The sequence below is a fragment of the Candoia aspera genome, chromosome 1 (genome assembly GCF_035149785.1).
Source record: "Candoia aspera isolate rCanAsp1 chromosome 1, rCanAsp1.hap2, whole genome shotgun sequence".
Classification (NCBI taxonomy): Eukaryota; Metazoa; Chordata; class Lepidosauria; order Squamata; family Boidae; genus Candoia; species Candoia aspera.
The window spans coordinates 201636598-201657983 of NC_086153.1; positions in this window are offsets into that span (position 1 = coordinate 201636598).

Sequence of the window (21386 nt, forward strand, 5' to 3'; positions counted from 1 at the left end):
ATCTGGATTTCATTCACTATGACCGTATCAATCTTAGTTTGATGTTGGTAGCTCTGAATCTCTGAAGAATGAATTGTTCTTTAAAGCCACTGGAATTGCTCAATGTATAACATAGTTTTTTCTTAACCCCTTTCCTACAATACTAAATTTTGCTTTTCCAGGATGTCTGTAAGGTCAAAGGATGCTTTGACAAGGCATCTTCCCTCATCATTCCCCCAAGGCGTTTGCTTTAGTTTTAACCAGCAAACACGTATTAAAAACAACACTCACTCAACAAGGGTTTCCAACTCAATTGCAAGAATATTACTTGCTGGCACAACATTTTGACAATGCTACAAAATGTAGAAGGGAGCTTAAGTCTTGCTTTAGAGTGTGTTGATTAGTGAGGTTTAATTTTCTATAGTTCTTTCTGATATTGTTGTAAATATTGTCATCTATTATGCCTATGTAGGAAGTACATTAATCTGTCAGAATATAAATGATTTTCATCTGGTCACCATAGCTTTTGAGGGATTTATTTCATGTCTGTTGTGCTATTGTTTGCCCCCAGGATGTGTAATATATATTTTAAGGGAATGTGGCTTATAACAAGACACCTATATTATGTATGTGATTAATACTGGTGCTACAATGAATGAGGTCTTTGGTCTGTCTCTGCTCTTATAGTGACTTAATCATTTCTCTCAACAGCCCGGTCATCTTAATAAAACATTCCACATGCTACCTTGTTTTTCTGTGAAATGACAAATGCAACTGTGGTAAGATGTGGATTTTTCTGTTATTAAATGTATAGAATCATGAACTGAATTTACCATAATACACACACACATACACACACACAGAGCACATACAGTCTATGTATACTTACTCCCCCATAAAATTACATTATATAGAATGGTGATATCTTAAACCAAACCTTTCCTGTTCCTTCTCCTTGCTTATATGATTTGCAGTGTAAATTGTGCAAAATTATATATGAAGAGTTCAGCTCACAGTGTCCAGGACAGCATGCTCAAGATTTGGTTATAAAATTGTCATCTGTGAACGGCCAGGCTATGTAGATGCATATTTCAAGGATCATGTCTAAATTTGCAACGATTTGTGAAATTACTTGACCTGCCAGATCACCTGGTTTACCTACCTATCCATTGGGTTCCTTTCTGAAAGTGACAGGGCTGCACTCTGAATCACACTGTTATTCTTTTTCTGTAGCTAAGCTCTCATGTGACAAATTGAAAATCTTCTAAAATAGAGGAGGATAAAATGCAGTCGCCCACATCTAGCAACGATGATGTGCATGCCTGGGAGCTTCAGGCACACATGAGCTGGGGTTACACTCATTATAGTATTAGGCAATGCTCTGCATGCTTAATAGAGAAAAGAACATTTTCAGTATTGTAAGGAACTGATACCAGGCGGAAGTCGTCGTTAGAACTGAGAACAGACTGAGAAATCATCCAGATTCATTCATCTCCTTAAATCAGGGTTTGTTTAAACCAGGGCTTGTCCAATCAACACTAAGTGTTAAGGCAGACCAAACATAAATGGATATCACACCATAGTTTGCATGACATTTTGTTCTTCAGTATGAACACAAAGGCACAGGACGAGACCTTGCAAAAAGATCTCAGGTGGAATAATAGTGTAATCACAGTATACTTTTTAAAATTTTAAACCAGTTTTAGAAACTGAGACTTAGATCTTAAGAACCATAAATGGAGCTCTGCTTGCTGAACAAACATTTCCCTTTCCCTTTCTCTTGCGACAGTTCTCTACATAGCTCTTCAAAACTGCCAAGTAAAAGTTGGTAAGCTCTTTTGAATGGCATAAGAAATAATACAGTAGCTCATATGGAGACAGAAATTGGTTGAATTTGAAGAATTTTCCTAAACATGAGCCTGAACCAAGAATATCACATTGTAATTTAGTATGGAATAAGTGTGAATCTGTGAATGTCAGTTTCTCATTTTTCAATTATAAACTTGTTTATACTTTTAGGGATTTGTCTGAGATTTTTAAAAAAATTCATGAAAATTAATCAGTCCATGCACATTCCTTCTAACACCTGCATTTTAAGTCACATTTTTCCGAATATAATGCATTTTGTATGTTATTTTCTTGAATATAGGTATTTTGATGATTATACTTCTTTTTAAATTCACACACTGCACTGCACAATTTGGAAAAGTCTGAATTTTTAATTAGTATTCTTGTGTACTGGTCCAAAAATGCAAAATTAGCTAAGTTAATATTAAAAGGCAAACCAAAGTAACGTGTCCTCCATTGCTAAACGTTAAGCCAAGCACAGTCTGCCCCAGTGACCAACCTGGGAAACAAAGGCTATTGGATCTGTTTCCAATGGATTTGAAGCATATTTGGAATTCCAGTGTGAATATTAAGTGGAGTCAATCCTTTATATTAATACTTTGCATAATAAGTAAATGTAAATTATATTTGTTCTTTAGTTGTCACCTTGCCGTTGTTTTTTGTTTTTGCCTTCCTGTGAATTAGGAAGGCTCAGACTCTCTTTCTGAAGATGCAGTTCACATTTATGGGGATCTTGGGGCTGCTGCTGAAAATGGCACCCCCCATGACATTCTCTTCTTAGTGACATTTTGTTTATTGCAATATTTACAAACCACCTTTCATCAAAACTATCAGGATGCTGAACAATAAATTACAAAAATAACTGTAATTGCAGTAAAAGGATAAATACGGTCTTTTGCATGGCCTAAAAGTGTAGAACAAAAACAAAAACAAACCAGAACAGATTGAAGAATTTAAGATTCTTGGGTAAGCATAAAAGTTTTGACCTGCAGCTGAAATATTTGAAAGAGTCAACATCAACTACCCTTGAGAAATAAGAATGTTCCACAGAAGGGGCAACATCTAGAGAAACTTTCGTCCAAATTGTAGATTGTGAGTGGAAGGCACCTTGAAAAGATCTGAAGATAAGGGCGGAGGGATTCCATTGAGCCTTTGCATCTCAGAGAAGCCTTCCATCCCCCATGTGAGTCATGGAGCCACACTTTGCCTTTCTTCATCCTCTTCTTCATAGAAGAAGCTCACATTAAACAATGTAGCACAGCTGGAGATAAAGAAGTTTGTGGGAAGAGACAAGAAACAATTTGGCTTTTATTAAAAATTTGTAGTGCTGGACGGATGCCTTTTGAATTACCAGTGTTCTTGTTTTTGTACATCTGCAAACTGTTGACAATAAAACTTTGTGTTAGGAGGCTATGTGGGGATCTAATCCAAGAGTGGGCAATCTTAAAAAGGAATGGACTTCGCAACATTTGGCAGGTGTCAGAGGTAGGCTGATAATCCTTGCTAGAGTCAGGATTTTCTGAGATTCTTCTGTAAGTTGAGGGAATCTGGGGAATTTAGAAGTTTATGTGTATTTTGGGTCTTAGAGAATATTTGTTGTATATATCTTGCGTCTAAATGGCAGGAAACCATGCTACCTATTTTTGTCAGTTGTAATCAGAAGTGGCTCCAAAGATGCAAAAAAAGAGGGTTGGGGGCCAGATGCAGCTTGGGGCCTCAATGTATCCACATCTAGCATTGGCTTTATTTCATCTGACAAATGCTGTACTGGATTTCTAATAAACTGATGCATGAGATTAATGAAACAATATTATTGTGGTGATGGTTTCTGAAAACAAATATTCAGCTAGGGATAAGAAATTGCTATTAGGATCAGTCATGTGGCCGAGGTTTCTGTTTTGTAGCTTAGCAGAACAATTTAGCAGGATACAAACTTAAAATCTGACATCTGGTCTCTTTGACGGGCTTCTTTCCTAAGTAGAATTTGGGACAGAAGAACTTCTGAGGATGAAAAGATGGTGTGTGTGTTCTCACATGTGTCATACAGCTAGGGAAGTTTTGGACCAAAAGGCACAGCTACTGGAATCCTGATAAATATCTGTCTCTGACCTGGAACCCACTTTGGGCAAAACAGTTCAAAGGGTATTCAATAATATTTTATTAAATATCCAGTATAAAAATATCAGTATTCTTTGTGGCTAATATGTACATATCACTGGTTTCCAAATACATGAAGTTATTAGTCATACAGTGCAAGTTGTCTGCAGTGCAGAAGGAAAGGGGCAAGTGGGAATTTAATTGTACTAAATTCAGCCAGGATATGGCTGACAAAGGCTTTAAAAACTTCAGAAACATCAATTAAAGCTCAAGTTCTGTGCAATAAGCATCAAAAATTGATAAAAACTCAAATTTAGGTTTTTAGGTTTAGTGTTTAAATCAATCAACTGCAAACAAGATTTAATTAAAGAATATTATTTCAAAGTGTAATTACCTACTGGGATTAGAATGAACCTCTATTGCCCATAATGTTCTCCCACTGTGATCCCACACTGAAAAATGTTGAGTTTTAGATTAATATGCATCTTGTAAGTACAAGTCCTAATCTCAATCTTAAAGGACATTTAAAACACACTTGGAACCTTCTATGCAATCAAGCACAGTGTGACTACAATGTCCACCATGCTAAATTTGTGATTACATTTTTTATGTGCATGATTTAAATCGCTTTAGCAGCCGTCCAGGGAGCATTTTACCCTGCATATTAATTACACAAAGGCTTTGTCATGTGAGGGTCTCAGTGGTCATGGTCTGTAATCCAGCTCATTTGAACTGTGAGTACAGTTTTTGAGCATGCTGTGCACATCAAGCTCAGCTTTAAAGCTAGAAAGCGTTGAGATGGTTAACAGGTATGGTTCCGGCTTAAGGAATGAATGCCTTTTATTTAGTGACATCGGCAAACTAATTGCTTAAAAATCTGATAGCACAAAAAGCATACAAAGCTGAAGAAAGGCTGCTATTAATGCACAATATAATATTGCAAGATCTCTTTTCTCTTTTAGTTTTGTCTTGAGAAATAAGTGGCAGCATCTAAATAACAATGCTATGAGATGCAATGGTTTCAATTCTATAAAATTCAAATATATTTTCTTATAAATGAATGATAAGAGCTGATGGGTGTCAGGTTCAAAATTTAATTTAGCTATGCCTTGCATCAGAGTTTCAAAATAGAACTTTTCAATGTGTTTATGTATACGTATTAAGTTCTCAGTGATATACAACTTACTGTAGACCCTTGCTTGTCCTGATATAATTCACCTAACTACAGTAATATATGAGAAGGTGGGCAAGTATTGATGCTAGACAAGTCTTGTTACATATAATTAATCATCAGAATAATTTATATGAAGACAAACTTTCCTTCCTTTCCTAGTGAAAGGATATAAAGCTCCTTATAAGATAATTAGTCCTTCCCTCCCTTTCCTTCCTTCCTTCCTTCCCTCCTTTTCTTTCCATCCATCCATCCATCCATCCATCCATCCATCCACTTTAGAAGTGGAAAACCTCTGGAGGATGCTTAACTACAACTCCCAGAAGGCCCCAATAGTATTTAGAATGCTTTCAAAAGTAGGAAGTGATTTAGACTGGGACGACTCTTGCTTCAGTGTAACCGTTCTACTTTCAAGAATGTTTTTAAATAGGAAAAATCACACAGGTATTTTAATTGTTTTAATTGTTTTATGGATTTTTATGATTGTACGCTGCCTAGAGTCACTTGTTGAGATGGGTGGCTATATAAATCAAAGAAACAAATAAATATATAAATAAATCAAGATAGGCTTGCCCGCTAAGTAGTACAATCAGCTGTACTATCTCAGTCTCCAGCACATGTTGACTGGGCCTGCATCCAGGTTGCAGGAAAGGACTGTATATTTGTTGGGCCCTAATTTTCATTTGGGATGGGGGTGTGTAGGGGGAATGAATACTTTGTGAGTGTGTTAGATTAGCATGTGGCCTCATTAGGCACTTAGCCTTCTTGTGATAGGCTCATGCATGCCTTGATGACCTTTCCATTTGTTCCATTCATTAGGGCTGGCGCTGAATTCTGAATGGGGTGCCAAAATAACAACAATAACACCCCCAAAGAGGACATAAGTTCTACATTTAGAAATCATTATCATAAATTAAACAGATATATAATGTAGGAAAAAAAAACTTCAGAATCTGCTATATAAGTGTCAACTATTGACTTTTAACCTCCCTCCTGTTTTTTTCAAGATCTTGATCTTTAAATCCAACTCAACTGGACAGGCCTTTCAACATAAGAGGAAATAATTTAAAAGATGGCTGTACTTTGTATGGTGGGATAAACAGGCAGGGTCATTCCAGGCATCCTAGAGGGAAAAAACACTGATGATACAGAATCTATCATTGGATAGTTTAGATTCTTGAGTATCTTTGAACCACTGCTGCCCCATCAGACGAGAACAGGAAATGACATTGTGTTTCCTTTTTCTTTTTTTCACTGTCTTCTCAACTTTTTTCATATTGACTTGATTCATTTAATATTTTTTTAGTTCCAGCATTTTTATGCCACCACAATTACACTTCGCTAGGCAGCTTACAGATCAAATCAGGAAAATTTAAAAGCATAGGTGTCATAAGAACTCTTAAAAAAAAACAACTAAAATTTAAAATAGCCCATTGCCAAACAGGAAGCAAAGCAATAGACCCAATATCCTACTTGTGTATTAATTGGTAGGCAAGAATTGAATTTATTTGCCAATAGGACTTTTATTTGTTGCTGTTCCCATGCTAGTTTTCAAACCCTAGATGCAACAGGAACGTCTGAGTCTCTTCTACAAGTTGGTAGCTGTTATACCGTCAATCCTGTGTTATAAGCTCAAGAAAAGTTTGCATCTACTGATTTTCCTATAGAATTTAGCGGTTTTCTTTTTTCTTTTTATCCAGGACACCAAATCTGAGTCTCCAAGACTCAGTCAGTGCTTTATAGAATTGAGAGTTGTACACTAATGGATTTGAATAGGTGTGTTTTCTAGTATAAAGTGTAGAAAATATGTGAGTTGCTGAGTATTACCTTGTAGTAGCATTGCTGATTACTGACTGGCCAGCTGTCAAGATTATAAGCTGGGGTGCGGTGTCAGTTGAGCAGAGATGAGTTTAATGCACATATTTAATGCTTCTCCTCCCTTGCTGCTCACCCCGTAACAAGATAATCAACAAGCATTTTGGGAAGGCAGAAACAGATGGTGTTATCCTCAGCCTGCCTCTAGCCTGATGGGAAGGTGAGCTCCACTTGAGTTCTCTTGTTCTACATTGAAAGTAGTGTTTTTTCCCCTTCACTGGTACCAGCAAGGCAGTCCAGTGTTCCTGCTGCACTTCACCCCGTCTTTCTTACATAAATATGTCTGTTCCAATAGGTTGGTGTGGATCTATTTCCACTCCCACCCCTGATCCCTGTTCTCTGCCTTAACAGCCTTTTTGTATGGGCTGCTAGGCTGCCTGCCATGAAGCGCTGGACCTTTTTTCTAGCATGTTCTGTATTAAAATAGTGAAATGCTGTTTGTTTATTTGTCTGTTTGACTGTTTGGCATTGACCAAGAGTTCTGCCAAGCTTCTCCTTCTAGCCCAAGCAACAGGAAGAACGGTAAAACTGTTTTCATTTTTTCACTAGTCTTAAAAAGCTGTGCCCACAGAAGGGAAAGCACTTGGCACTTGTGTTCCTAGTCTGGGTGGGAGGGAGAAGCAGCCGCAGGGGACTCCATCAACCGAGGCTGGGTTGACTGTGGTGCAGACAGAGACTTGGCAAAGTGGCAGAAAGAGTTGAAATCTGGAAAAAGATTGCCTAAGATGACCATTTCCAGCCAGATCACACCTGGAAGACAAGCAGATGAAGGCTGATGGATGGAAAAGCTCTTAGGGGCTGGATAACTGATAGGAACTATTGAGTTACATGACTGTGAGTATACAGTGAGTGAAACAAAAATGGCAATATTATATTATTTCTTTTTCAGGAACAACGCTGAGCATGATTTGAGGTTGGGAAAAGCAGGAAGAATCTGTGCAGAAAAAAAAATTGAGGTGTGGAAATGAATTGAAGGTAGGAATTGATGTTTGGGGTCTTTGCCTACAGACATAGGGAGGGGAGGGAATGCTGACTTGGCATTTGGGGTTCCAGTATTCACTTTGTTTTCGGTGAAGTCACACATTATTGTCTATTCCAACATCCTCCTTGAGCTGTGGTCTGTTGATACCTCCTGGGGCTGACAGACCAAGGTTTCTTGCCCTTTCCTATTGCTTATCCTCAGCATCTGGAATTTGGAGCTAAATCACTCCTGAATATAGAATGCTTTTGATAAACAGACCTAGAATTGAACGGATGGAGTTCTGTCTGCCGACAGTAACTTAAAAGGGAGAATGAATAAGGGTTTGGAAGGTGAGGATTTGCAATGTGGTACAGAACTTCCCTCTGAATATTTATCTACCTATGCACAAGTCAGGAGCTAATGTTCAGGTGGAATATGGCAAAACAGACTGGCTCCAGATTGGCAAAAGGAGTGAGACAAGGCTGTGTACTCTTACTTGTTCAACCTGTATGCTGAATATATATTGAGGAGGAGGCTGGAATAAGATGCACATGGTTTAAAACTGGAGGAAGAAACATCAGTAACCTGCACTATCCTGATGATATTATTTTGATTGCTGAAAAGGCAAATGATTGGGAAGCTCTATGTCAGAACCAAGCTTGCCTCTGACTTGGAAAGTGAAACTAGTTCTGAGTCAGAGGAGGAACTGGAAACTTAACAGTCTGGAATTGGAGAAACGAAACTCCAGCATGACTCTGCAGAGTGGGAAGAATCCACAATGCTGATTGGGCGAGATCCAGAGGAGGATTTGAATACGCCAATCAGCACGAGCCAGAGACAGGCTGAAAAGCGTGCAAAAGAGAAGGCAGCCCAATTGGCTGCAGGAGACTCCAAGCACGCCAAAGATCGGGATAAAAGGCAGCCCCGCTGAGAGTGAGCTGCAGGAGACAACTGATCCTCTAAGCCTGCAGCTTTGGGAGAAGAGTCCTTACCAGTATCGGAGTCAGCGTCTGTGGCTGAAGAGGAACCAGCATCCGAGCTCCACTCTGAAGACAAACTGAACCCTGCATCTGCTGCCAGCGAGGAATCAGCATCAGCTATGCCCAGCAGCCTTTGCCTTGCTTCCAGCCATGAAACCCCGCAATCTCCTCAGCAGCATGGGCAAGCCTTGATGTTCCAGCGCCGCCATTTGCCTTCAGTCTTGCACAACCGTGCTTCACATGCTCCGTTGTGTTCAGGAATTTCACATCTATCGTGTTCAGGATCTGGGTTGCCAACCTAGTCTGGGGCTTCCTGCCGAGCCCAGCCTAGTTCCAGGTTCCAAGCCTTGCTCCAAGTCTCCAGTCCAGAGAATCCAGCCTAGTCCGGGAATTCCAGCTGAGTCCAGTCTTGCTTCAGTTTCAAGCCTTGTCTTCAAGTCTTCAGTTCAGAGTACCCAGCCTAGTCTAGAACCCCAGCTGAGTCTAACCTTGCTCTGAGTTTGAGTCCTGATCCAAGTCTTTGGTTCATTCCTGTCTGTTGCTTGTAGACCTGATCCCAGATCCAGTGACTCAGAGATTCAGTGTCAGTGTTGTTCCAGTACTGTTCCAGTTCAAGAACTGTTGCCTCCAGCCTTTGTGTTCCAGTTGGATCCAGTCGGCCCAGTTGGGATTGTTTAACCCAGTCTCGCATATCAAGGACTTACTTATTGTAAATATTTATTCAATAAAGAATATTCTTGAGAACCTGTCTGGTGCTTAGTCTGAACAGGACACTCTAGTAACAAAAGTCAAGGAGTACAGTGAAAAAATGGGACTAAAATTAAATATAAAGAAAACCAAACTTGACAAAACCAGAATTGACAATGAAGTTATTGAAGTGGTGGCTAGCTCATGCTTTTTAGGATCAACTATCAACTAGGGACCAGCAGTCAAGACGTACTCAGCAGACTAGCACTCAGTAGGGTATCAATGAAAGCCTTGGAAAAGATATTCACTTATTATGATCTCTATACTAAAGATTATTGGAAGTCCTGGCAAATCCAGCATGTGTCATTAGCATGTGCATTAGCATGTAAATTGAGTTTGTCCTACAATGCAGCTCTGAGGAAGCTGTTTGTTGCCACTCCCACTTCCTCTCTCTCTCTCTTCCTCCTTCTTTACCAGGAGTGAAGCACACGGCTGTGTGCTGCTCCATCTCTGGGTGGCATGTGATGTGCCTGGAATACCCCCTTTCTTCCATGCAGCTCTTAGCAGCTGTAGGGCTAAGGGTGAATTATGTGTAGGGACAAAAGAACAAAGATTTCACCTTTTTCACCAAACATGGATGTAACTGGACCAAGAATAAAAATGAGTAAGATATTATTTCACTTACTTTTAAACCTACTATGTCCAAGTGTGTGATTCTTTATGCTTGGGAGGGCTGAGTGTGTAAGATCAATAACCTGTGTTTCTCTGACATGCTCATTGAAGCTATTTAAGATACTATTCTTTTTCAGTGTACAGCTTCTCTGCTATGTTATAAGCTCTGCTCCAATTCACTTGGTCCTAGCAGGCCACTAATTGGCTTCGAAGATCAGAATTGCCTAGGTAATGATTTTCTCTGTGACATCTGTGGAAGCAATAGTTGGACTTTGAAGAAGCAGGATAGAAAGAAGGTTAACAGTTTTGAACTTTGTTGTTGGAGAAGACTCCTGAGAATACCATGGATAGACAGGAAAACAAACAAATGAATCATCAAATTAATAAACCTAGAGTTCTCCCTCGAGGCACAAATGACCAGGCCCAAATTATCATGTTTGGGACACATTCTGCAAAAACCTTGAGTCTATAATGCTGGGAAACATGGAAAGAAAGAGAAAAAGAGGAAGATCAGCAGCAAGGTGGATTACCTACTTGATTACAGCAACTATGGGTGCATCATTGGATGACCTGAAGGGCCAGGTTGGGACAGATCATTCTGGAGAAGATCTATTTATGTGCTTGTTAAGAATTGAAACCGACTTGATGGCACATGATCAATCAATCTATCAACAAATTAAAAACAGAGCATTAAAAATGCCAGTGAATATGAAACATTCTTATTTCCAAGTCCAACAACAACAACAACAGCTACTAGTACTACTACTACTACAGGCAGCTAAAACTTTGAAAAAGGAATTAAACGCTACATCCCTGAAATCTTAACAGCGTTATTTTTAAAAAGCGCTGTAATTTAGCTTTTTTTTCCGGCTGGGTACTGAAAAATTGCGGCATAGATCTTTTCCAAAGCCATAAGTATCAGGCTACCCTTGCAGTCCCAAGGCTACCTCCATCCTCTAAAATCCCTCACTGTAGCTGCAGAGCTGTTCCAAACTATAATTTTACTGGGAAAGAAGATGACAACTTAATAGCACTTAATTCAATCATGATTGATTGATTGATTGCTCTTGCTCCCACCTCCCTTTTTTTCCCTGGCTATTCCTCCTTTTGGGGGTCTAGTTCCTGGCACGCTATCCGAAGGCCAAGTAACCTGAAAAACTGATAGAGCCCCATCTTACAACTTTCCACTGAATTTCTGCTGACAAGGGAAGAGAGAGAAAGGCGTAAGAACTTTTAACCAACCAAGTAATGCCATGGCATTATTAGTGACATTTTTAGAGAAGCAGCAAAAGGAAGAGAGTTGTGGATTTTCTTTCATATGAAGAGAACGGAAAGCTTTGTGGATGATGGCATAGTGTGGATGTTGTTTTCTTGTTTCCTGGTTCTAGGTCCACTTTTTGCTGGGCTCCTTTAATCTGTTAAGACAAAACAAAACAAGCAGTCAGCCTTGAATAGTTATGGTTGCTGTGGTATAGAAGCTGCATTAGAATTCAAAGTATAATATGTTGGCTTAATTCATGCATTTTTATTTTATTTCTGCAGTATATGCTTGTTCAAAGTTGTGGCCAAAGGCATCCAGGGATACAGAGACGGTCATACCATTTCAGTTGGCTCCTCTGTTTCCTAGTTCTGTTTTCATAGAGCTTTTGGCTAAGGGTTTTTCAGTCACCCCATACGTACAGCCCTTTATGTAAATTATAATCAGTTCCAAATTCTGAAGCCTGAGCATGAATCGATAGATCTTCTTTGATCGATTAGAAAGGTGACTTTTAATGATGAGATCACCTTTGCTTCTTGGGGTAATATAATAGAAAAAGCAAACAAACACATTCTTCTTACTGCCACATGTCTCTCCTTAATAATATCTTTTGGCTTTTTTTTTCTGCAGAAAAAGGTGCTGGGTAAAGTCTCATTAAATTAGCTGACTGATGGAATAAATACACAGTCCATGGCACTCCTGTCCGTAGCCAAGTAGGCAAGGGTCTTGCTATCAGACTCTTGCTTATTTACATATGCCTTGGACTCTTCCTACAGATATGTAAATTATTCTGGTTAAAACTAAATGCTAAAGTCTACACCATTAGTCTTCCACTTCATGATCACCGCATGGGGCTGTTAGAGGGATAATGTACCATACAATACACGGTTTACTTTTAATTAATAGGAAAAAAATGTGAAATGAATATTAAATGTAGCTTAACGTGGAAGAAAGCTCAAAACTGCATGGTTGTGTTGCACACACACACATGCACACTCACAACACATGTCTTTTGCTTTAGTCTGATAAAAAATAAACACATACCAAGTTACTTAAGATATCAGCAGGACTAGAAATAAAGGAAAATCCACAGGACCACAAACCTGAAGTCTGGTTAACCAAGCCTTGTGCAAACCTTTCTGTTGAAGGTCTAGCATGCCAGTTTGCACATAGACAGACAGAGCATTTTGTAGGGAGGTTGCCAGCTTCGCTGCCCCTTTGGATAACCCAAGAGAGAAAAGAAACAAGTGCCTGTCTATGAGAGGGAACGTCATCTCATCATATGGAAGAGGTTAGTAGCATTGGAGAGTATGGGAGAGCCTCCACTGTCTGGCAATAGAGACTCAGTGGAGTCTTGCAGGTCCACTCGTGGATATTAACTTAAGCTGTGACAATAGTAATTCAGGCACTCTAGTGTTATTATATATTGTAGGGTTTTGTGAAGCTGGTTGAGTGTATATATTGATCTATCTATCGTCTATCTATCTATCTATCTATCTATCTATCTATCTATCTATCGAGAGAGAGAGAGAGAGAGAACAGATAGAGATAAATATTCAGTAGATATAGATGTAGATAGATATAGATGATATACAGTAGATATAGATATATAGTAGATATAGATATAGATATATAAATATATTGATAGTTATATGTACTTCTACACTCAGTCTCACACACCTACAAACATATTTAATTAAAACAGTTTATTTACTTACATTGTAATCAACATACCAAAACTAATCCAAAATAGAGACTATTGCCCAGCTAGATGGCAGCATCTAACCACTTTGAAAAACTAACCAGGGTTGGACCTGATTAGTGTTTGGATAGGAGACCACCAAAAACAGTTACTGAAAAATATCCTGGAAGAGGGCAATGGTAAATCACTTCCCTAGGATTGCCAGGAAAAGACGTTGTGTCTATGAAGTCCCTAGGGGACACGCTCGACTCAAGATTTACCTTTTTAGTTTTAATACTACTTTCTACCTGATATGGGTGTATGTGAAAGGTGGAAGGTCCCCTGTGCAAGCACCGAGTCATGTCTGACTCTTTGGGGGGACACTGCTTTCGCAACGTTTTCATGGTATAAATCGGGTGGGGACGCTTTGTCTCTCCAAAGCTTGCAGCACTTCATGCCAAGGTGGTTAGGAATTCTTGGAGTTGTAGTTCATTAAGATGCGGGGAGGGGCCCCAGTTCCCCACTCTGTGACAATATATTCTTTCTATAGCAATACTCTGTGGTGCATAGGACAACAGAAGAAGGCAATACTTTTGAGGGAAGGGACAAGACAATGTTCTCAATTAAGAACATTAAGCTTTCTCCAGTGGCATCCTTTCTGGGTCTCTTGGATCACTGGAGACAGAGGAGGATTCTTGGAATAAGAGAGAGAACAGAAATAACATTATGGAGGATTTAAGAAACAACAGAGTGTCCTCCAATGGCATACTTCTAGGGCTAAAGGGCTTGAGTAAATTTTGAAATGAGTAGATTTTGATTTTGATTTTCCTTCTACAAGACAATTCATTTCTCTCTCTCCTATGTGTGTATTTATAAAACATTAAATTAAAATAAAACACAATGTTTTGAAATCTCTTTTGTTGTACAGATTGCACCATGCAATTACTGTTCCATTTAAAGACATTTGTTCATTGGTTAGGATGCTATCCTTCTAAGGGATTAGGACCATTTAAATCCCAAAATGCAATGAAGTTGCAGTCAACAAAACCATTCACTGAAGGCTTGTGCTGAGTCCCTTAATGCAGGGATCAAGAGACACCAGAGGCAGTAATATGCAGCAAAATGCTTTGTTTCTGTAGGAACACGGAGCTAAGCCACTGGGTAGCGAGGGAGATTCCATAGCATTTTGTCCTTGAGAGACATCCTTCAATCCCTGGATTAATAATTTTGTTTACTGTTATACTAGGAGGCAAACCCAAGGATTATATTTGCCGTCTATCATGCACGAGGAAAGACGTTTGACTGCTGCCTTACCTATCAACCTCATCCCCTCAAGCTCTGGCCAAAGGTTAGTGCCTGGGTGCAAATGGTTCCCACAATGGTAGGAAGTGAAATAATTAAGCCTTTGGCCATTTTGGGCTTACACTTTCCTGAGGGAGAAGCCAGAAGTTCAGCCTAAGAATTGAAAAGTGAAAAGGAGGAAAAGGCCTTCCTTCAAGGATAGCCAATCGTTTGACTGGCTGTAACATCTGGCGAGGAGGGCTGAGAGCTGCAAAAGGGATCATCCCATCTGTGGTCAGGGCTAGGGTTTTGGACAGAGGTTTCCCTGAACTGGGATGCAGCTATTTTAGGGTTTAGGGTACACCTGACATGCATGTCCAATCTCAAAACACATGGGGTCAGGGGTGCCAGAAGGGTTTCAAAAAAAGGCGCTTGAAGGCCATACGTAGCCCTGGAGCTAGATGTTGCCCAATACTGATTGACTGATTGATTGATTTTTATGTATTTGGTAAATTTATATAGCCATCCATCTCACATATGTGATTCTGAGTGGTGTAAAAAGTTAGCACATAGTATAACTTTTAGCATCTGTTTGTGGATTAAGAACAAAGTGGGGGTGTAGAGTTTTAAAACCATTGGCGATAAAATCAAAGTTACAAAAAAACATGCTAAAATGATTTCCTATGAATGACTTCAGAAGAGGGTTTATTATTTTAACCTAAATGTTTCATAGCATCGTTGGGCTGGAAGGGACCTTGAAGGTCTTCTAATCCAATCCCCCGCCTAGTGCAGGATCTCATACCATCCTGGACAAACAGTAGCCAACTCTTCTCTTGAAAACTCCTGTGATGGAGCACATACAACTTCAGCAGGCAGGCTGTTCCACTCAGACAATAAATCCACATCCTCTGCCCTGTGACATCCCTTCATGATTTAGAAGACTGATGTCATGTCTCTCCTTAGCCTTCTTTTCTTTAGGCTAAACATTCCCTTATCCGCTCTTCATAGAATTTAGCTTCCAAGCCCCTTTCCTTCCTTGTTGCTCTTCTCTGCACTCTTTCCTGTTCCTCAGTGTCCCTTTTGTATTGTGGCAACCAGAACTGGACACAGCATTCCAGGTGTGATCTGGCCAGTGCAGCATAGAGTGGTACTATCGCTTCCCGTGATCCTGACACTATACCTCTGTCGATGCAGCCCCAAACTGCATTGGCTGTTTTGGCAGCTGTGGAGCATTGCTGTCTCATGTTTAATCTGTCCCGGATCCTTCTCATAAGTGCTACTGCTAAGCCAGGTACCCCTGCATCTGGCTTTTTCTGCCTAAGTGCAGAACCTTACATTTCTCACCATTGAACAATATTTTGTTGGATAGGGCCCAATGTTCGAGTCTATCAAGATCCTTTTGAATCTTGAGCCCGGCTTCCAGGCTGTTAGCAATCCCTCCTCGCTCCCAGCTTTGTCTCGTCTATCAGTTTTATGAGCATCCCTTTTGTTCCCTCATCTAAATTATTTATGATGATGCTGAAGAATACTGGGCTGGGGACAGAACCCTAAGGTACTTTACTGCATACTTCCCTTCATGTCAGCATAGACCCATTAAGGACCATCTATGGGCTACAGTTGTTCAGCCAACTGTGAATCCATCTGGTAATGAGACCGTCCATCTCACATTGTTCCAGTTTATCAAGAAGGAGGCTATGGTCTACTTTATCAAATGCCTTACTGAAGTCTAAGTACACTACAATTCAGGAGAAACAGAAACATAACCAGACAATTCATCTTATTCTGATTGGCTCAGAGGCTGAGTTGCGTAAAAATGCTGTCAATGAATAGTGCTGGAAAATAAGAGTTAGTTGGTTAGGAAGATGATATTACGGCAGCATCTCAAAATAAGGGAAAAGAGACATTGACAGTCTCAGGGGAGGACAAGGGAGGAGGGCAAATGACATCATCATACAAGTGCTGCAATCATGCAAGTGAGTCATGGTGCAAGTACCTACAGCAGCTGTGTGATGTCAAGTGCCTGTTTCATCCTTTTGGTGTTGTCATGGTTTGTTAGGACTACTGCAAAGAGACAGTTTGAGAGGGACTGAACTAAACTTATTCTAGAAAGACCTCAGGACAGCAGATCCTGACAGGAGAAGCTAAACTGAGAGATCTGGAAGCTGCTTTACTGAATCTAGAATCTATACCACTAGAATAAGTATAGCCTGATGATCATTGATGATTTTTATTCAGATTACTCTTAAATTATGGTCCCCCTTTTAAAAAGTATTTTCTCATTAATCTTCTTGACTCACTACATCTTTCTTTAAAAAGTAACATTTGGAAAAGTTGTGTCTAGTAGCTTGTTCTGGATCTTAGCTGTTTAATGGGGGCAGCCAGGGAACTCATTGGCTGTGGTGAGAACCAAGGGTTGGGAAGGACTAGTTTAGCTTGTTTCCTTGCCCCTCTGTTTTCAGATGGTGGAGCCTTCACAGTGGAACCCATGAAATGGACAGGAGAGCAGTAGCTACATCCGTTCTGTGAACACCAAGAGGTTTATTAATTCATGCACAAGAACTTGCATCATCAGGTGGAATGCACTGAACTTCATCTGAGAATGACAAATTGTAATCTTTCCAGTTATAAATCTGGCAATTTAGTTTTCCAGTATTTTGGTGTTTACAAAGAATGGGTAGATGAACCCATGACAAAACCTGTCATAAATATTAGCCCTGTTCTTCATGGTGTTACGGAAAGTTTAAGTTTTGTGATTTACTAGATAACCCTCTCCTTTTATAAAAACATCACACATTTTTTTCTGATCCTAGTTGTTTATATGTGCAACAATACTTTTTTCCCCCTCTGAATAGAAATATTTATTCAGGTATATACAGGTTCCATGCATGTGTGCATACATCCACACATAGCATCCAGAATCTGAACTGTGGCCTTACTCCAGATACTATTGGCCCTGGGCAGTCCCCTTGTAGCCTAGTTCTGTTATATTGCATAAAGAATGTATGCACGAATGTGTGCATATGTTAGTGACCACCCATTTACTAAAGGCCAGGTGATTCTTCCCATGGTTTTAGTCAAAATATATCTATAAGGGTCCCAATTCTAATTAGCTGAATAAAAAAGAATGTGAAGCCATACATTAATTCAAGTTCGCAGTTTAGAGTGAAAGGAAATGGTGAGTTCATGAAATTAAAATCAGAATCTGGAAGTTTTCACAACTGCTGGCTGACTTTTGACTTGTTAGAAATAAAAAAGCAATGATCTACATTATAGAGGTAACATTAATGCATTAAGCAGATAGAATGTTTCATGCCAACCAATTCTGTTCTTTAGCGCCAACAGTTCTACTGACTTCGATAGAGTTTCTTGATGTGCATCATTAACCAATCTGATCTATGTTAGCAGTATCTTCCATTACTTCCTGGTTGACATCTAGTCTCCAATAAAAACAATGATAATAATCCTACTGACCTGATGGAATTTTCACTTCATCTGCTGTAAATGTCTGTTACATGAGATGAAGCTCTAACTGCCATCTTTGTACTTGGTGTAAGGGTTATTTAACATAAAAGGAAGATCTTAAATTATTCTTCAGCTTGGTCTTCTAAAACACATACTCTTAAATCAGAAACATTACAGCTATTTGCAAATGTTTCTTAGAGGGTCACCAAAATTACTATTCAGGATTGTTCTTCTTTCTCTCCTAAATGAACTATGAATTAACAATTCTTTTTTTTATTGTTGGTTCAATAAGGAATTGGTAGATTTTCTGTATAATTTCCTATTATCTGAAAACTGAGAACAAACTGAAATACCAGCTCTGGCTTTAAAATGTGATATGTTTGAAAATGGACATTGGACCAAATAGCAAAAAAATCATTTCTGTTTGGATTGTATAAACTATCTGATTATAAAGCAGGGGAAAAAATATCACATCATCGAGAATCCTGCTGTAATACTCTAAACAGCAAAATGGGAACTGAGGGGGGAATGGGATAGACAGAGAAAATTGCAAGTACTGAGAACAATGTATTTCACTGGATATGGGATCAGAGAATATAGCATTGTTTGTTGTTGTTTATTTATTCAGTCACCTCCGACTCTTCGTGACTTCATGGACCAGCCCACGCCAGAGCTTCCTGTCGGTCATCAACACCCCCAGCTCCCCCAGGGACGAGTCCGTCACCTCTAGAATATCATCCATCCATCTTGCCCTTGGTCGGCCCCTCTTCCTTTTGCCTTCCACTCTCCCTAGCATCAGCATTTTCTCCAGGGTGTCCTGTCTTCTCATTATGTGGCCAAAGTATTTCAGTTTTGCCTTTAATATCATTCCCTCAAGTGAGCAGTCTGGCTTTATTTCCTGGAGGATGGACTGGTTTGATCTTCTTGCAATCCAAGGCACTCTCAGAATTTTCCTCCAACACCACAGTTCCAAAGCATCTATCTTCCTTCTCTCAGCCTTCCTTATGGTCCAGCTCTCGCAGCCATATGTTACTATGGGGAACACCATTGCTTTAACTATGTGGACCTTTGTTGTCAGTGTCATGTCTCTGCTCTTAACTATTTTATCGAGATTTGTCATTGCTCTTCTCCCAAGGATTAAGCATCTTCTGATTTCCTGACTGCAGTCAGCATCCGCAGTAATCTTCGCACCTAGAAATACAAAGTCTTTCACTGGTTCTACGTTTTCTCCCTCTATTTGCCAGTTATCAATCAAGCTGGTTGCCATAATCTTGGTTTTTTTGAGGTTTAGCTGCAAGCCAGCTTTTGCACTTTCTTCTTTCACCTTCATCATAAGGCTCCTCAGTTCCTCTTCGCTTTCAGCCATCAAAGTGGTATCATCTGCATATCTGAGATTGTTAATGTTTCTTCCAGCGATTTTAACTCCAGCCTTGGATTCCTCAAGCCCAGCGTGTCGCATGATGTGTTCTGTGTACAAGTTGAATAGGTAGGGTGAGAGTATACAGCCCTGCCGTACTCCTTTCCCAATCTTAAACCAGTCCGTTTTTCCATGGTCTGTTCTTACTGTTGCTACTTGGTCGTTATACAGATTCTTCAGGAGGCATACAAGATGACTTGGTATCCCCATACCGCTAAGAACTTGCCACAATTTGTTATGGTCCACACAGTCAAAGGCTTTAGAATAGTCAATAAAACAGAAATAGATGTTTTTCTGAAACTCCCTGGCTTTTTCCATTATCCAGTGGATATTGGCAATTTGGTCCCTAGTTCCTCTGCCTTTTCTAAACCCAGCTTGTACATCTGGCAATTCTCACTCCATGAATTGCTGAAGTCTACCTTGCAGGATCTTGAGCATTACCTTACTGGCATGTGAGATGAGTGCCACGGTTCGATAGTTTGAACATTCTTTAGTGTTTCCCTTTTTTGGTATGGGGATATAAGTTGATTTTTTCCAATCTGATGGCCATTCTTGTGTTTTCCAAATTTGCTGGCATATAGCATGCATTACCTTGACAGCATCATCTCGCAAGATTTTGAACAGTTCAGCTGGGATGCCGTCGTCTCCTGCTGCCTTGTTATTAGCAATGCTTCTTAAGGCTCAATCAACCTCACTCTTCAGGATGTCTGGCTCTAGCTCACTGACCACACTGTCAAAGCTATCCCCGATATTGTTATCCTTCCTATACAGGTCTTCCGTATATTCTTGCCACCTTTTCTTGATCTCTTCTTCTTCTGTTAGGTCCTTGCCATCTTTGTTTCTGATCATACCCATTTTTGCCTGGAATTTACCTCCGATGTTTCTAATTTTCTGGAAGAGGTCTCTTGTCCTTCCTATTCTATTGTCTTCTTTCACTTCTGCACATTGCTTCTTTAAAAATAATTCCTTATCTCTTCTGGCTAACCTCTGGAATTTTGCATTTAATTGGGCATATCTCCCCCTGTCTCTGTGGCCTTTTGCTTTCCTTCTTTCTTGGGCTACTTCTAGTGTCTCAGCAGACAGCCACTTTGCCTTCTTGGTTTTCTCTTTCTTTGGGAGGTATTTTGTTGCTGCCTCCTGAACAATGTTGCGAACTTCTGTCCATAGTTCTTCCGGGACCCTATCTACTAAGTCCAGTCCCTTAAATCGATTCTTTACCTCCACTGCATATTCCTGAGGGATATTAGTGAGCTCATATCTAGCTGATCTGTGGGTCTTCCCTAATCTCTTTAGTCTGATCCTAAATTGTGCAATAAGAAGTTCGTGATCTGAACTACAGTCAGCTCCAGGTCTTGTTTTTACCGACTGTATAGATGTCCGCCACCTTTGGCTGCAAAGGATGTAGTCAATCTGATTTCGGTGTTGTCCATCTGGGGAAGTCCATGTATAAAGCCGTCTCTTAGGTTATTGGAAGAGAGTGTTTGTTATGCAGAGTGAGTTGTCTTGGCAAAATTCTATCAGCCTATGTCCTGCTTCGTTTTGTTCTCCCAGGCCATGCTTACCTGTAATTCCAGGTGTCATTTCACTGCCCACCTTAGCATTCCAGTCTCCTGTGATGAAAATAACATCTCTTTTAGGCGTGTTGTCCAGTAGGTGCTGCAGATCCTCATACAACTGCTCTACTTCAGCTTCTTCAGCATCTGTGGTTGGGGCGTATATTTGGATCACTGTGATGTTAGATGGCTTGCCCTGAATTGAAATTGAGATCATTCTATTGTTTTTTGGATTGTATCCAAGCACTGCTTTAGCCACTTTACTATTAATTAGGAAGGCTACTCCATTTCTTCTGTGGTCCTCTTGTCCACAGTAGTAGATCTGGTGGTCATTTGATGTGAAGTGGCCCATTCCAATCCATTTCAGTTCACTGACGCCCAAAATGTCTATCTTTAATCTAGACATCTCACTAATAACCACATCCAATTTGCCCTGGCTCATAGATCTTACATTCCAGGTTCCA